Below are 18516 nucleotides of genomic sequence, written 5' to 3'. Positions count from 1 at the left end.
CCTGGTGCAAGGCACTAATGACAAACTAGAAATCAAGGTCTTCACAGGTTTTTCAAATATATGTGATTCATTCGCCTAAATATTATATATTGTGGGAGATTTCCATTCATTTTACTATAGCCCCAGTCAAGGAACTTGGGGATGTGTTGATTTAGTTGGGATTCCACTAGCATCTCTGAGACACTATATGGTACCCTTGGCCAATACTGAAGCAAAATGTGGTTTTGAGAAAAGAACAAGAAAATATTGTGCACTGTACCAGTGCTCATAAATATTACTTTTATGCAAATATATGTCAGACACTTAGTTACTAAAAACTAATTACCATTTAACTCAACTAAAACTAAGATTGCCAAGGGTTGTTTTCTCCCAAGGAACATGCCTAACTGGTGAAGATATTTTTTAAATAAGTTTTCAAATCTATTGGGAGAATCAGATTCTAAGGTATCACATGGTGACAAAAAACTGCAAGAGCTTCGCTGTCATATACCATATTTCTACACTTCTGTCACTTACTAGTTCTATATTCTATAATAAATCTTTTTTATATTGCTCCTGTATTAGACATCCCTCCCCCCTCCCCAATAGCTGACTGATAGAAACATTGAGTGGCAGGGACGTCACCATTGTTTAGTTGAATGAAAATGCTGTAACTAACAAAATACACATCTACTTTCATGTATTTTTAGATCAGTGTCATGGGTTTCTATGGTAGCATGAAAAATTATGTGACATTAAATAAACAGTATTCTTTTATAAGAGAATACATTTATTGCAATTCATGCAATTGTTATTTATTTTAAGAAAGCATATTATACCATACACATTTTAAAGGATAGAATTTTTTTCTTCCCCCAAAATGCTAAAAAATCGTAAATATTTTGACTTTGTCACCATGCCCCTATAATTCCACAGACATTTTACATATCTGAGCAACTTTTCCCCCAATGGAGGCCATTCCTCCTAAAACTGGACTGCACAAAGCATTGGAAATTATACCACAGGAGACAATCCCTTATATTTCTCTCTGACTTTTGATTGTATTTTTTCTTCCACTTCTGGAAGCCCATGGGAGGCTGACCAACAGATATTTACACTTCGTTGACCTATTCATCACAATCTCATCTAGATTAGAGGAACATTATTATTTCAGAAAATCTGCAGTAGACAAAGATTTGTGGAGGCTACTAAACTTAAACCGCTAATGTTCAGCACAGCATAATGCACTATAATCTCAGCTTCAGAACAATACTCTATAATATCCAGATCAAGCCAGCAATTCAGGTTATACTGCTGCAATTGCACTGTTTTTAACATTAATTCAAATTCAAATTGTACTTGACAATGGCAAATTATACTGGAGAAGCATCACTATAGTTAAGGTTGCATCATGACTTGTGCTTAAAAGTCAACCCTTCTAAACCCTCTAAAATCAAAATGCTTAATTAAATTGCTTTGAAATTTGGTGTGCCTCAGGATAGTACAGGACAGGGTTAGTGACCCAAATTTGGGGCCATTTGACCTGGGGTTGTGGAGATATAAGCCCTGAAAAAATATCTATTTTGCAAAAAGTTTCTAGGTGTTTGTTTTTTCTCAGAGCTAGAGATTAAACTATTCATGTGATACAGGTCAAAAAATAACTTAACACAGAGTTGAAGTTGCATGGTGGTATGTCATCTCCTGGCAGAATGCTGAGTTGAGCAAAATTTATATTTCTGAAAACCAGGAAATGCAGTTAATGTTGCATGGACAACCTTAACTCTGCCTTCTTTCAGACATGCCCCGATGCATCCCTTTATGGTGCCATCCCAAAGATCCTGAAATATGAAACCTTAACTGTGTGTTTCCTGGTTTTAAGAAGTTTGAATTTTGCTCAGCTCAGTACTCTGCAAGGGGACAACATACCATCAAACATCCTTAATTGCGTATTGGCATTTTTTCCACTATTTAATCTTCACAGGCATGTCAGACTTAGACAGAATCGTTTGCACATTCTTGGCTGAGAATCCTGTCTTTAATATTCACAATTTAGAAATGTATGTGCTCCCTTGGCACCTTACACCCAGCCCCATCTGTTCAGACAGCATGAAGCCTGTTCACAAGTTGGTCAGATGGTTGCTCTAGGGCAGTATTCCTCAATGATCTGTCCATGGACCAGCACCAGTACCTGAGAGCTCCCTGACACAGTTTAGGAAGGCAGCCAGTTGGTCCCCGGTATCAAAAAGGTTGAGAAACTCTGTGTTAGAGTACGTGTGGCATGAAATGCTAGGTTTAGATGAGCAGCCTGCATAATACTGCAAGTGCCTTATCTGCTGCAGGAAGTCTTCCATCTGTACCAGCACCAAAGCATCAGCACTACAAGCCTCCTTATTCTTGACAGAAGCTGTCTGCATGTATGTGCCATAAAAAATAAGAAAAACATTAGACGCCTCCTCTTGAAGATGAGAGGAAAGGGAGCTGCTGAGAAATGGAGAAGAGTTTGACAAAACACAAAGAATGTCAGTTCCATAAAATATCCATTCCTTGGCTGCCTGGGTACATCAAGGTATAAAGTGACACAAAGGAAGGTTCAGAACCTCGACTCAGTTATTTTAACGAAGCTCATGGCCCAAACACTAATACCTAGAAAGATGGAGTTAAGAATTCAGTACAATGGAAGGCAATGCTCTTTCATATGGACCAAAGGAAACTGAGATTTTACCTCTGTTCACTGTAGCTAAGAAGTTGCATGGAGTGGAGTCTAAGAGTCTATCCACACTGCAATCTGAGGTTTGCAATTCTGGTAGACATACATGCAATAATGTTACCTATGCTAGAATGTCTAAAAATAGCATTGTAGATGCAACAGTGTAGGCTTCAGCAATGTAAGGAGGTACCCAGGGTCTCCATCAAGCTGGTACAGCCATGTGGACGTCCCATGCCACCACCACATCCACCCACTGCTATTTTTAGCCATGCTAGCACTGGTAAAGATCACGTTGTATATCTACCCAAGCTGCAATCAGACCTCAGATTGCAGCATAGACATATGCTAAGTGACAGTAATAGCTCAGAAGAGAGATCATCTTTCTTATAGCTACAGTCAGTCCCTGGACAGAGGTAGAGCAACACAGCAGTGCACTGCAACATTCAGAGTTTAGATATTTAAAATGCTTTTTAACATTGTTCGGCTCATAAAACAGGATGAGATATCCACAAGAGTTGCTCCCTGGAAGCACCCCTCAGGCATATTAGCTGAATGACAGGGTCACATAGTGAGGTTAGCTCAGGCAATGTGTATCGTCTAAAAAAAAAAAAAAAAGACTCATGTCCTCCAATGTATTGTATGCATAGTTGGATAAGGTCAGATTTCAACCTCCTCATAATAGTGCCATGCTGAAAAAAGGGTTTATTGCAGGGGTGGGCAAACTTTTTGGCCGGAGGGCCACATCTGGGTATGGAAATTGTATGGCTGGCCATGAAAGCACACAAGATTGGGGGTTGGTGTTTATCAAAATTATGAATTTAAACTCCGAGGCTCATCTTTTGAAGGTGTTGTGCAGGTTTCCTCTGAGTCAGAGGACTGAGAGGTCAGATACACAGTGATCATTTTGTGAAAATTGTTCACCCACAGGTGATATGGTATTTTTGTCTTTTATCATTTTTCTGTGAGAGTTCATTCAGGAGCTTAGTGATTTGTCTGGTTTCGCTCACATTGTTGTTTAGTGCACTGGATGAGGTTCACCACATGATGTAATAATCATGTGTAGGACCCATGGATCTTGAAAGGGTCTTGTAGGGAGTATTGATCATTTTAACGGTGGACACAGGTCTACAGGTTTTGAACCTGTTATTAAGACAAGAGCTGGTGTCACTTTGAGATGGTGCATCCTAGTCTGTGGGGAGCTTGCTTCTGCTGATGAGCTTAGCCATGATGGGGTGTTTGAAGACCCGAAAAGGGATTCGTCAAAGATTTCTTTCATGATGTGGTCCCCCTCAAGTATGGGTTGTAATTGTTTAATGATACTCCACATATGGGTTCCAGCATGGGGTGATAGCTGACAAGTAGAGATGTGTGGTCAGAGGATTCCCCCCCCACCCCCAAATTGAAGCAGGTTCCCTTAGAGTATTTGTGTGGCCCATTCCATAATGGGATCTACTTCTTTAGTGGAGCATCCATACCTGGTGAAGGCAGGTTAAAGTCTGTATCCCAGACTTCAAGAAATTCTGCAGCATTAGCAATCTCCCTCATAACACCATGCTTGCCACCACAGATGTTACCTCCCTATATGCCAACATCCCTCACAATGACAGAATTACTGTATGCCTCAAATATCTACAAGACATTAGCCAACACTCAAATATCCACCCCAAACACAATGCCAAACTGATCCATTTCATCCTCACCCAACACAATTTTACATTCAACTGCAAACACTTAATCCAAAACGTGAGAACAGTCTGGGCACTAGGATAGCTCCCTAATATGCCAACCTCTTCATAGCCCACCTTGAGGAAGAATTTCTGGACAAATGCACCATGAAATAAGTGGTATACCTGAGAAACATCAATGATATTTTTATCCTCTGGAAAGACAACCTAAACTACCTCAGAGATTTCCAACACAACTTCATCCATCACCACCCATCCATTAGACTCTCTAGAACACTCCCACACCAGCATCAACTTCCTGGACATGATCCTCTTTAGCAATGAAACCCTACAGTAACTATATACAAGAAACCCACATATCACCATACTTACCTTCACGGGTACAGACCACCCCTCCCACCCACCCACCCACCCACAGATCATAATATTCATTGTTCACAAGTACTTGAACACAAAATAAATGTCTTTATCCCAGCTAGGCTAAGCTCTCAGTCCCTCAAAGGTTATTTGCCCACCTGCCCGCTAGATTCAGCACTCAGACTCTACCCTTCCACTCAGGTGTGGGAGACACCCTGCCATGGCCTGGCTTAAGCATTAGCAGGTTTCCAATAAACCCAAATAGTCCAGTGTTGGGCCTGCCTTCTATCTAGAGAGGGTCCAACTGGTCACAGTTCTACTCATTTGCTGGCTCCAGCCAGGCATGTCTCCCCAAACAACAGCTGCTAGTTTTGCCTTCCTTCCTGGCCAGCCTCAGCTGAGCCTGCTCTCCCCTTTTCAGCCCTTCCTACAGGCCTGATACCCACTACAGGTGTAGCAGACAGGGCATCTTATATTACTACAGTTCATTAATCCTTTCCAGATTAGTGTGGGATGGGTATGCCCCTATTTCAGAAGGGTTTGAAAGAACATCCAATCAGAGAATGGAAACAATGCTATGATTTATCTGTAGGGTTGCCAACTATCTAGTCACACAAAACTGAACACCCTAACCCCGCCCCTCCCCTTCTCACTACATTCCCCCTCCCTCGGTGGCTCGCTTTCCCCCACCCTCACTCACTTTCACTGGGCTGAGGCATGGTGTTGGGGTGTGGGCTCTAATTTGTGGTGCAGGCTCCAGGGTGGGGCCAGAAATGAGAGGTTCTGAGTGCAGGAGAGGGCTCCAGGCTGGGGATGCGGGGTTTGGGGTGCAGGAGGGGGATTCAGGCTGGGGGGGTGGGGCTGAGGGATTTGGAGTGCAGGAGGGGGCTGTGGGTTGAGGCAGGAGGTTGGATGGAGGAGGTGTTGTACCAATATAATAAAAACCAGCAGGATCTTATTAAGAGGGATAAGGCAAAGATGCCACATTTATTGTAAATACCATAACAAAACAAAAGACAATGTTTTTCTACTTATTTCTATCACTACTTATTCCTTATACACACACACACACACACACACACACACACACACACTCATTCACACAATCATTCATTCAGGTTCTGTATAGATGTTATAGTTACCAGCCTAGATGTTGCTCATGCCAAGTTACTGGCCAGGTATCTTGGTCATGAGGATGGAGCCGAGTCTGTGTCAGATGCATCTGATGCTCTTGGAGGCTGGCAGCAGAACCATAGACTCAAAGTCCTTATTCTTTAGAGTCCAGTTTTATAGGGATTTTTCCCTATGTTAGTTCATAGGAGTTGCTTCATTCTGCTGTTGCTAAATCAATCAGCAGCTGGCTGGCTCCATGTTATTAGATGTTTTGTTTTTCCTTCCTTTGAGGTGTGGTGGGTGGATTCCAGTTTGCCCTCCGGGGGTCATCTGGTTGATCCCATTGACACCTTCTTCAGCCGACACTGAATTCTTCAGGCTGGTGACTCCCTAACCATTCAGTCACATACATTCTCTATCTTAATCACATCTATTTCACTGTCTCTTTACTTTTTGGGGTGTTACCAATTTATGTGAGACTCCCTGTCTTTTAACAATCAAAGATCAAGTGAGATGAAAACTTACAGAGGGTGGGGGCCTCTATCTATACACTATAACAGCTACTGTTTTGGCTTACTTAGAGTTAATTAATGTTTAACAAGTTTTATACAAAGTATTTCTTTGAGCAGGCTTCACACAGACACAGCTGGTGGCTTGCAGGTTAGAATCACAAATTTACTTTTAACATAAACCTTTAGTTATGAGGCATCAATTAACAATAAGTCATTTTTCATATAAACCATGTCTAATATAAACCTTCTTTAATATCCCTACAGAGGGGGTGGGGGCTCTGGGTGGGACTGGAGATGAGGAGTTTGGGGTGCAGGAGGGTGCTCTGGGTTTGGGGCAGGGGGTTGGGGCTCAGACTTACCTCGGGCAGCTCCCGGTCAGCGGCACAGCAGGGGGACTAATGCAGGCTGCCTGCCTATCCTAGCACCACACTGCACGGGCTTCGGAAGCAGCCAGCAGGTCCAGGTCCGGGGCGGGGGGGACAGGAGGCTCCATGCACTGCTCTTGCCCACAGGCACTGCCCCCCCCCCCAGCGGAGCCGGTGCTCGGGGCAGGAGCAGCACATGGTGCCCCGTCGCCCCTCCCTGGCCTAGGAGCTGGACTTGCTGGCTGCTTCCAGGGCACAGTGTGGTGCCAGCCAGGACAGGTAGGGACTAGACTGCCTTAGCATCAAAGCACTGCCGATTGGACTGTTAACAGCCCAGTCGGCAACGCTGACCAGAGCCACCAGGGTCCCTTTTTGACCAGGTGTTCGAGTCAAAAACCCAACACCCAGTCACCCTATTTATCTGGCCAATCACAACTAAGCACCATAGTTAAATTTTTGTTCTGATTTTGTCATCAGTCAATCTATAGGGTAAAAAACACAACCTGAAAAATTATGTCAAATAAGTAAAAAAATATGAACATATTTAAGGAATTGCAATATACTCAGAATTTTCCATGTCTTTCCCTATTCGGAGGTGTTTTTCTGTATACTTTCTGCTCTTTTGAAAAAACCAAGCTACAATCAATGATACCATAGGTCATGTGACAAAATGAGGCAGGATATCATTTTGTATGTATTTTGGGTTGGAAATAAGTATTGTGGATATATTTTAGTTTTTTTTCTGAATATCAAACTCTTGGGTTTGGCAAACCCGAAATTTGCCAGTTGGAGAATAGCATATTAGACTCTACTGCCTCTCTCAGCTAACCTGTAAGGAGACTGTTACAGTCAAATAGTGTTCATTTTATTTTATTTCTCCTTTCTAGTCTTAAAGCATTTCTTTTCCCACTCGAAGGGAAACAAAAGCATTATAAATATATTCAAATAACCTGTCCAAGCACTAAAATTGTGTTTAGGAACTTAGGAATTTGTTAAGCAATGACAGATATCATTTAGTTTAAGATGGATTGATATCCTGGAAAAAACAAATCTTAGCTTTTTAAATATAAATTGGATCCAAGGTCTAGTATAGTGATTCTCAACTCACCTATTCCCAACTACATATGGCTCTTAATAACCAAGAGGATACTAAAGCTCTTTCCAAGTTTGAGTGAGGCATCATGCAGTGGACTGATGATGCAGGAGCTGTTCAGGGTAGAAGAGTAATTTACATCAAAAATGCACTGCCATGTGTGGGTGGTAATGACATCAATAAAACCAAACTTCTCCAAACTAGTGACAGACTTAGAATGCTAGATTGTCCATGAACACGTAATATTCACATGTAAATGATAAATACATTTACTGCATTACTTTACTGAAAAAACATGCATTTGGTATTCTGCAGACTGTCAGAGACTCCATTAGATGAAGCAGCACTTTGGGCATTGAAGATTGAGGACCAGGTTTACCTATTTGGTTTTCACTATGCTTTTTTCCCCACTGGGTTAAAATAGCCTTCATATTTGATACTTATGCTTTCCTGCTTTCACACAGATGAAAACCAGTAACAAAGACTGTAGACTGCTCTAAAAGACAGATAATTGAAACAGAAATAGTTAAACAAGACACTCTTATGAATTTTTAAACAGTAAAGTTTAACCTTCCTTCTCTTGACCTTAAAATAAACTCTTTGGACATGAGTGATGTGATCAAGGGTCTATATATCAGTAAGTATCTAAGACATTGAATTTTCTTTAATACATAGCATAATAGGACAAAAATGCTTGATTTGGGAAAGATGGATAACAATGAGATTCTTCTGAAAACTACAGTAGAAAAATCTAATTTCAAACAGAAAATTTGTTTCCTTGCTTTCATACAGAATGCAGTCATTAGTTGCATGGTTGCAACACTTTCTCAGGGTGTGCAGGACTGAGAGTCAGAATCTCAGTGTCACCCCCAGGCCTCAACAAGAGAAACTTGCTGGTGCTAAGCTAGGTGTTCAGCTCCCTGATTCCTCCAGTGCGTTAGCTACCCCCACAACTTGCAGGTTAACAGTTGGTGTACCCCAGAATGAACCGTCCACCTGCAGTGTCCAGCCCTTGTCACTGGACACTCATAGTAACTACCAGGTTTGCTATTCCCAAAGGAACAGTACACACAGCTTGATTGGTACAACTCAGGATCAGGTCCTTAACACCACAGAAATACAGTCACAGTGAAACAATCAACTTTACTATCAAAGATTAAGATGTAAGAGATGCTGGGTACGGATAATGGGGAAAAAACACACATAAAACAAAAGTATAAACACACTTTTTAGAGTCTAAACTTTAAGAGGCTCAAATCCTTGTCTAAAGCAGTTTCTCACCTAAAGCTTCTGTTTGACCTTGTATTTAGCTGTGACGCTCTCAGTACCTTTCCCAGACCTGAAGAAGAGCCGTGTAGCTCAAAAACTTGACATATCCCTTGTCTCTCTAATATCCTGGGACCGACACAGCTACAACAACCCTGCATACAACAGTGATAAAGAAACCACCACAGCCTCTGGTATGTTGATCCAATGGGTAATTACCTTCACTTAAAAATCCTAATCTCATTTCTAGTATGAATTTGTCTAGCTTCAACCTCCAGCCATTAGATCGTGTTACACCTAATCCACCTATCTTAGGTACTTACATGGCACCCATTACCACAGTGTCTGAGCACTTCACAATCTTTATGTATCTATCCTCACAATACCCTTGTGAGGTAGGGAAACACTATCCCCATTGTAACAGGGAGGTCTGCCCCACTGAAGGCCAGCGGGGGAGGAGTCAGATGTTTTCTGTAAAGGGCTAAGAGATCAGCTGGAAGGGAACTGAAGGTGGGAGATGGGCTCCTGCTGTAGCCCCTGAAGCAGGGGTGTTTCCTCCTTTCAGTACTGAGAGGCGCAAGGGGAAAAACCTCTGAACGGTCATTCACAGTGGGAAGAGGAACTGCTTTTTACATTTTGTCCAAGTTATTTATGTTGAGGAATAACACTGTGCCCTAAGAGAGACTTGGGCATGACAGTGAGCCCTTCCTGGACTGAGGAAACAGGCCAGCAGCCCACACAGGGTGGGGAGTACAGGCACGCAAATGGTTCTGGAACTGAGGAGAAACTCATGTAGCAGTTGGCCCAAAGCCAGACTAGGTAGGCACCACTACTACACCCATTTTACAGGTGTGGGATCTGAGGCAAATAGAATTAACTGCCCAAGATCACACAGGAAGTCTTTGGGGGAGCAGGGACTTGACCCAGGTCTCCCAGCTTCTAAGCTAGCACTGTAATCGCTGGACCATCCCTTCTTCGTCTGCTAGACTGAAAAGGCATCTGTCAAATTTCTGTTCTCCATGTAGGTAATTATAGACTTACTAGTAGTTGAAAGCCCACACTGTTTCATGGGTGTGACAGATAAGTGAAGTAATCCCTCAGACAACCAAATGAAATTGTTACGTCTATATTAGCATTAGAGTAAGGGTGATGTTTGGCTGAGTTACCTCTGACATCACAATGGTCTATGACTGTTGGCATGGGGTAGATACACACCTTACTGTAGTTCTATACCACTCGGGTGTAGTTCATAAAGTCAAAATGGGTGAGAACTTGAAAACTGGATAGTAACAGACCATGAAACCCAGTGATATTTCAACAAAAAGAGCCCTCAGCAATGCTTGTAGCTGCTTCCACTTCTTCACACTGACTCAAGACATTCTAAGCTTCAGAGTGACACAGAGTGAATCCTGAATTCCAATTATATAGATTATAAATTACTTTAAAGATAAATACCCTACAATGACTTGTTACAATTTAGAAGCAATATTTGAGATCTACTGAGAGGCAGTGTATGTAATGAAGTATATGTAACCTCATTACATTATTATTTCATGGTGTTCTGAAGTGTTACTGAGAAAGATGGAGATGGGCCTTCTTTGCAAGCCTAAAATGAAAGGACGAGCACACAACGATAGAAAATAAGAGACAGGAGGTTTCTGCCTGAGAAAAGAAAAAAGTATCTTGCATGTAATATTACTTATTTATTTAAGTAGTAAATACATAAAACAGAAATACTGTCCCTGCTGCAAAGAACTGACTTTCTAAATTGGGCAAACAGTTCATTGCAGACACACAAGATACAGTTTTTGTGGCACTTTAGAGACTAACAAATTTATTTGGGCATAAGCTTTCGTGGGCTAGAACCCCCAGGAAAGCTTAAGCCCAAATAAATTTGTTAGTCTCTAAGGTGCTCCAAGGACTCCTCATTGTTTTTGTTGATACAGACTAACACAGCTACCACTCTGAAACCTGTCAAGATACAGTTTGCAACATTAAGATGTCAGAATGTACCTACATGCCAGATAGCAATATTTTAAACACCATAGTTTTTCCCTATGTTTAAAAATGCAAATTAACTGCATCATGGCAGATGTGGAGCTGCTATGTAATAATGTTATGAATAGTATATGTAACCTCATTATTGAGATACACTGTCTAACTATATTGTATTAGTAGAATGTTTGTTATATATCTGTGTTTTAATTCAGTGGGAGCTGTTGCCAGGAAGAAACAATAAGAACATGCCTGCACACACCTGAAAAACATTCAGAAAGAACTTAGCTCTGAGGCAGAGCCGGCTCCAGGCACCTTGTAAAGGGCAGCCAGTCTTGGGGTGATGCGGCGGTGCTATGGGATTTTGTTTGTTTGTTTTGTTTCGGTAGGGTGGAGCTTGGTTTTTTTTGTTTTTTTTGGTGGGGCGGGGTGGCGCTCAGGTTTTTTTGTTTGTTTGTTTCAGTGGGGTGGTGCTCGGGGTGGGGTTTTGTTTGTTTTAGCGGGGCGGCGCTCGGTGGGGTTGTTTTTGTTTCGGCGGGGCAGCGCTCGGGGGTGGGGTGTTACGGCAGGGCAGTGCCTTTTGGGGGGGGCACTTGGGACAGCAAAAATAAAGTTAGAGCTGGCCCTGCTCTGAGGTTTCTATATCTTATTTCCAGCAAAGGTGCAAGACTTGTTTTCCCTGTGCTGAAAGCTAACAGATCAAAAGGCTATAAATCGGGGCTTTTTTTGTGGGGGTGGGGTGTGGATATAGTTGTGTATATAAGACAAAGCCCCTAATATCAGGATGTGGCTGGTCACCCTACTTGGTCCCTTTGATGGGTCTGATCAAAAGACTGAGCAGGATTTAAAGACATACTCCCTGAAGTAGAGTGTGAGAACTGGTTTATGAGTTAAGGGAAAAGAAGACCACCTAGACCCTGGAGGCTTTGAAGTGTCTGTAGGAAGGGCTTGTCTGCACAGTAAGATAATGTGCTTTTCAGGGCAATACTTTCTAAAGCACATGAACATGTGAATTAATTGGTTCATGCAGATCCTTCTGGTGTGCTCTAATGGTTCCCTAGTACACTTAACCAAGTATCGTTTCAAACAGCACTACATTAAAGCGCATCAGTAGAGTCTCTATGGAACAATACATACACAAAATTAGTAGGCTTTAGAAAGCACACCCCCACAGAGCTCATTGCCCCCTAGTGTAGACAACCCCTAAGACCTGCCAGGATCCCCACGGGGAAGATAGATACCTTGTAAGCTAGGCATGCTTACAGTTTGTTTATTGTTTTAAAAAAAAATTCTCTGAAAGGCTTTGGCTCTAAGTAAACAATCCTTTGTTTTCAGAAGGCTGGTGAGCGGATACCACTGGTCACAGCTCCTGGAGGGGATGAGAATTGTGGGTACTGAACTTAAGTCAGGCTGGGAACTACACTAGGGAACTGCAGCCCAAGGCATAGCCTGAGAGTGGGAGAATCACGTGATTCCACATGAAAAAGAGGTGACAGCTTGAAGCCTGACACTGGAAAGGGGTCAAGGAGGGGTTAGAAGTGCAGTTAGCCTGATAACTCTGACAACCATAATCTTCTGTTCTATTTAGAGTCTTATATTGTGTCCGCCACTGTAATATTTGAGCACCTGCAATTAAATGTGACTTTTTAAAGGCAACTACTGTACCTGAAGAGCAGATACTGGAAAGTGGAGGGGTTTTGTTTGTTTCAAAGGAGAATTATTCTTCAAAGGCTTTGCTGAAGAAGAGAAGGTCTGTCTGAGAGATTTCAGTGAAGACAGGGCTGTCCATTAAGTATACAGTAAGAAGGGAGTGGTCCCAGAATAGGAACCACATGGAAAAAAGCATGAAGATGAATATGGGAGTGAGACACGGCCATGCTCCGTCCCTGTCCTCTGATGCTCCAGAAACTGCTGTGACCCACTTTCTTCTTGCATGCAGGCTGTATTTTATTCTAAACCCATCTACCAACAGCAGTACAGTGCAACATCACAGTTTTCACTTCTACTTCTTTCAGCCCTTCTTTATTAGAGCCATAGGCAGAAAGGATGTCTCTCCTCTCCAGGGAGCGCCTTCATTCCCAGCTCAGCTAATCCTGTCCTTCTCTTTGGTAACACTTCCTTCCTGACTTTGCATCAGGCTGGTCAACTGAGGGCTAAATAACTCCTTACCTACCCTTCTAACTCACTAGTTACTCAATCAGCCATTACTGGGGGAACTAAATGAGGCTACAGTAATCAGAGTGCTGACTCACCTATCAGATCTCAACACTGTGTCACAGAGTAATAGCCACAAAAGGAGCAATTGTGTGTTGTGGGAGTTTGTGGGGTGTATTTAGAAGGGAGGACAACCCCAAGTAAGTTGACTCTAGCCCCAAATTTGACAATTCTGCCATAAACCCTGATGACATTGAAATCCCAGTACAAGAGAGCCCAAACTGCAGGTAGCCAAAGAAATCTGGCCCATACAGAACCTGCTGGTCCCCATATTCTCTGCATGATCTAGAAATGGATTCTTTCTTTGACTAGATATTTTCTCATGTGTCCAGGTTTCTCCTGCCATCCACATGTGAGGGGCCATGAGCAAAGAGCATTGCACATGAAACAGCAAACAAAGGTGAGTAAAAAAATCAAGTTGCTCAAAGCAGTCCTTGCTTAAATATAGTGGGCCTCATTCTCCACTCTGCTATACTAATTTTCCACTAGAGTGACTATACTGACTTAAGTGGAGTCACACTGGCATAAAATCGGCATAAGAAAGTGGCAAACCAGGGCCCATGTCTACAGCACTTCTTGACTCCATATCTCTGCTCCAGGCTAACTGGATTATTTGTTTGTCCTGCATTCTCAGGGGAATAGCAAGGGCCTGTCCCAATCATATAGAAGCTGAGCATCAGAGAAGTAAAAAAGCATTCAGTACACATATTGCAGAAAAAATCATGCACTATCAAATGCATGTTTAGACCACTTAAAATAACTTCAAACAATCAACCTTATCAACCTTTGCAGCATATTCATTGTCAATAAGTGCCATTTCACAGTACCAGATAAAGCATGAGGGAGGAAAAGTCTAGCTCAGAGCATGTGTACTTTGACTAAAAAGGAGATTCTCTAAAATAAGTGTGGTGACACATTGATCTTTCAGTAGAGTGCAGTTTCAGCTTCAAAGTATGTCAGCATTCCAAAAGCTCAGAATGCACAGCCAGCTGGCACTGCACCTGTGAAAGGATTTTATGCACATCTCATATCTATTTACATATAAAGAATTAAATGTAATAAGGAGCAAAGAATAAAAGATTTGTAGTAAATCTACCTTTAAAACTGGTGCCTAATCAAAATATTTTCGCCACTGCTCTGGATCCACACTGTCAAGCATTTTAAAGACTCTAGTTCTACCAGATGCAATATGTAATAAAAGTAGATGAGCACTGTACTATAATAGGTCATTGTTCTGAGATAGGATCAATAGTGCCTGCCTGATCTAAAATGAAAGAACCATCACCTCCACTCATCCCTTCAAAGACAAAGCAGATGATGTCCAACTGCTGTTTTAAAATCGCACTTTCATTAATATTCGCAACAGGCTCCATCTAAATATACTAGCAGAGAAATAGAAAAGCCTACAATGAGATGCAATTCAGGAATGTAACATTTAGGCTGAATTATTCGGGAAGAACATCCTTCGTGCAAGTTTTATTAGGCTGTAGAATAGCATCCAAAGGGAAAATACTAGAAGGGTACCTTAAGAACAATTCTATATTCGCTGGTGCTGCAGGGGTAGGGGGCTACGTTGTATGACTTGATATTAATTTCTATGATACCTACAGATTGCACCAGCATGCTGACTGCTGCTCTACACAGATTTAAGTAAAACGTGCTGCTATAGACCTCAGGACTCAGCCCCACAACCAAAGTCTTCCAGGTGCTTTATCTCTCATTTGAAGCACCATGAAGAAAAACAGGGCCCAACTGTCCAAAATAACAATGAAGTACTATCTGCATAGAGCTCTTCAACAGTAAAGAGGGAAGTTGCTTCATGAGAGAAAGTCAGATTGTCACAACACCAACCGGAACAAAACATTTTTTCAAGTTGGTCACCAGGGCTGATTGCCTAATGCATGGTGCTTTTGAGTCAATCCTGCTACACAGGAGTCAGCTAAACTGGGCCAAGGTAACATGTCACGGAAAGGAATCACTAATGCTTCTTCTGTGGATGAGGTATTTCAAAATTGAATAACTATGTAATATTAATCCACCGGGGGAGGACTTGGGACCTTATTAAGACAAGTCCTCCTCTTCTCAGGGCCTATCAGCATTGTGTGGCAATGGAAACTGAAAGATATTTATAATAAGAATTTCTGCTAGCCGGACAATTTTTTTTTTGACAAACAGCACATTTGGATATGCAGAACTGATCAGCATATGTACACTTCAGGAAGCTGCATAATCCCCTCAATAATATCTGATAAATAGAGTCTTGCGTCAAAGGTATATGATTAGTATCCTAGTAGGGACTGAGCTGATAATTCCACTTATGACAGGAACTTACTTATACATGGATTTTTAAATCTGAAACCGTGCAGAAAGTTTCTAATATGCTACAGCAACATCCATTCCCTAATAAACTCCTTACATGGTGTTAGATTATTTATCCTCAAATAAACAAGGAGAAAAAGAAAGTTTTGATAAAGCAGAGCTAATAGACAAGAGAAGCTTTTCTACCACACTCAAGGTTTAAAGCATTTGTCCTTGAATACAGTTGGGGACTGGGGTACTTTAAGTTGAATGGAGTTGTGTGCAAATGCCTACATCAATAAAAAATGGTTTGTACAATGTTAAACACAGTCCTTGGAGGTAAGCTAATTAGTAAACCTGAGAGTTTTAAAACTCTCAAATGCCATCTTTGAACCAAGACAGACATCTACTAATGAAGTCCCCAGTGGGTTAAGAGTCTAGATTTGGCAGTATGCATACTGCTATAGCTGAATTTCAATGATGTAGATACACAGGCAGCAATATGGAAAATTGTGTTTAAGGGGGGAAAGGGGTCAGAGCATTTATAATATCTGGGGCAACCAGTATTTCTCTTCCCATTTATTAGTTACAGTTCACGCTGTATGTGAAGAAGTGCAATCTAAAATGTCCTATTAACTGGAAGGAAAACAACAAGACAGACACATTTATGGATGACTGTTTTTAAGCCATATTTGAAAAATGTTTTACCTATACAAAATGTAACAAGATTTAGCCCAATGAAAGCAGCATAACTGAATACATATGCAGTATTGGAAAGGAAAGAAATCCCTCCTTTTGACTTAATACTTTCTGTAAAACAAAGTATATGCATTTACTCTTTGCTGAAACTGTTTAGCATAAAATACCTGGGTTTATGACTAAACTCAGATTAGAATTTCAAATGTAATAAAAAATGATTACTGGAGTAAATATTCAATTTAGAGCTCTGTACAGATTTCATAATTGTCTTAATCTTGACAATGGGAGAAGGATTGTATCTGAAACAGTGTTACTCATTGCTTATTAAGAAAACATGATTTATTACAACGCAACCAGAGAAGCTGGCTATATGAGAGACATTATCTAATAAGCATCATACTTTCATATGTAACTATGATTTCTCCTCTCGTTCTAACTGTGCAGCCTGCAGATTAAACTGAGTTGGCTTCAGGGGATAATTGACACAAATCACAGCTACTAAAAAGATACTGGCTCCTTAGAACCTGTCACACAGCGCAAAGAGACAAAGAGCGAGAGTGTAAAGCAGGCCTGGAAAACAAAATAGCAGAAGATGTCATTTCAGAGGATAAGAAAAATCAGGATTTGTAAAGCAGCTACCTAGGACAACAAGACAGTTGGGAGGAAAGAGCAAGGCACAATGGAGAGTGCAGCTCCCAAAAATGGGCAAACAGCAAGATCAGGTACATATGTGAAAAGAGAATTATGTTGTTCTTTTCTTCCCTAGAAAGAATATTTTGAGTGCACCTAATTCAGACTATTTTCCTCTTCTGAGTCAAAGCCTTATACCCTTTTTTGGCATCTGGCTTTGTAGAAAGGGAGGATGTAAAACACTCCCAGGCTACTTCAGAGAGAAACACACAGCTACAATGACAGCAAATACCTCAAATACATCAAAGGTGTGATGACATTCTCTCCCGCCTTCCTTTACCATTCCCAGTCCTTAGATAAAGCACAGTTGAGATTTTGTTGTGGTGGAAATACACTTTTTTTTTGGTTGAACTCTAACTTAAGCCTCCCTTGCTGACGCATCTATTCTTTTCTTTGCCAGATGGGACTAGCTTCAAAGGAACACTTATGTTTATTCAATCTGCAGCTTCATGCAGTTTTATTGGTATTTAGTGAATAGTTTAATCTAGGGATGGCAGGAAAACATTTAGAAAAAAGTATTGAAGTTATCTGGGGGGGAAAAGCGGGGATATTAAATTTCTTTTAGAAATGCAGGAGCAAGGGGAGGCAGCTTAAATGATAAATTACATTTTCTTTTCCTAATCAAGCAGTGTTGGAAGAAGGAAAGGGAAGAAGGATAAGCAACAGGATAGGTAGTTGTTTGAACGGCACTGTGGGTTACAATTAGACATGTACATGAAATGAGAGGCAAGTGTGGGAAGAGAAGAGCCTGCAACAGGGAAAGGTGACCAGCTGCCTGGGAGGAAAGGAGACTGAACAGAAAAAGTTTTGGCAATAGAAAAAGGATGCATGACAGGAAAAGAGAAGGAGTTGGAAAGAAAAAAACACAAAGTAGTACAGGGACAGAGAGAGACTGATAGAAGACAGACAACTTTTTGGCTACATTATCTTTCAATTAAAAAAAGATTATAGGCAGGGCCGGCTCCAGACCCCAGCGCGGCAAGCACGCGCGTGGGGCGGCCCTTTCCCGGGGGGGCGGCAGGCTGGGCCGGCGGACCTGCCGCAGTCATGCCTGCGGGAGGTCCACCGGAGGCCCGGGACGACCGGACCTGCTGCAGGCATGACTGCGGACGGTTCGCTGGTCCCGCGGCTCGGCTGGACCTCCCGCAGGCATGACTGCGGCAGCTCAAGCGGAGCCGCCGGACCTGCGAACCGTCCGCAGCTGCGGGAGGTCCAGCCGAGCCGCGCGACCAGTGGACCCTCTGCAGTCATGCCCGCGGGAGGTCCGCTGCTCCCGCGGCTCCGGGGCGCCTCCCGCGCATGACTGCTTGGGGTGGCCAAAAAGGTAGAGCCGCCCCTGATTATAGGATAAAAAGAAATACTCCAGAGGAAAGAATGAAGGTAGCTTATTGTTCCAGCAAATCTAGGTCAAATTATGGACCAGATTGTGAATCTGATTGTGGGTTAGCTCAAAAGGAAAGGTCCAAATGAGGTAAAGGTAATATTTATTGAAGTTCAGCAAGAATTCCATACCAAACGAGGGTCAGTAAATGCACATTGTTGA

The 18516-nt window shown here is 42.0% G+C and overlaps 1 long non-coding RNA gene across 2 annotated transcripts; it reads left to right on the top strand.

The window, feature by feature from the left end:
• Nucleotides 1-9578: 9578 nt before the first annotated feature.
• Nucleotides 9579-17017, top strand: LOC123367445. 2 transcript variants are annotated; one of them, XR_006578468.1, is made up of 3 exons: nucleotides 9579-9896; nucleotides 13619-13686; nucleotides 16728-17017. It is a non-coding gene; the product is annotated as an uncharacterized LOC123367445 (long non-coding RNA). The 2 variants fall into 2 exon arrangements; XR_006578469.1 differs by lacking the exon at nucleotides 9579-9896 and adding an exon at nucleotides 12435-12561.
• Nucleotides 17018-18516: the final 1499 nt, after the last annotated feature.

Source organism: Mauremys mutica, chromosome 3 (assembly GCF_020497125.1).
Source record: "Mauremys mutica isolate MM-2020 ecotype Southern chromosome 3, ASM2049712v1, whole genome shotgun sequence".
Lineage (NCBI taxonomy): Eukaryota > Metazoa > Chordata > Testudines > Geoemydidae > Mauremys > Mauremys mutica.
Note: the sequence above shows the minus strand (reverse complement) of the source record. Positions and strands in the feature narration are given on the sequence as shown.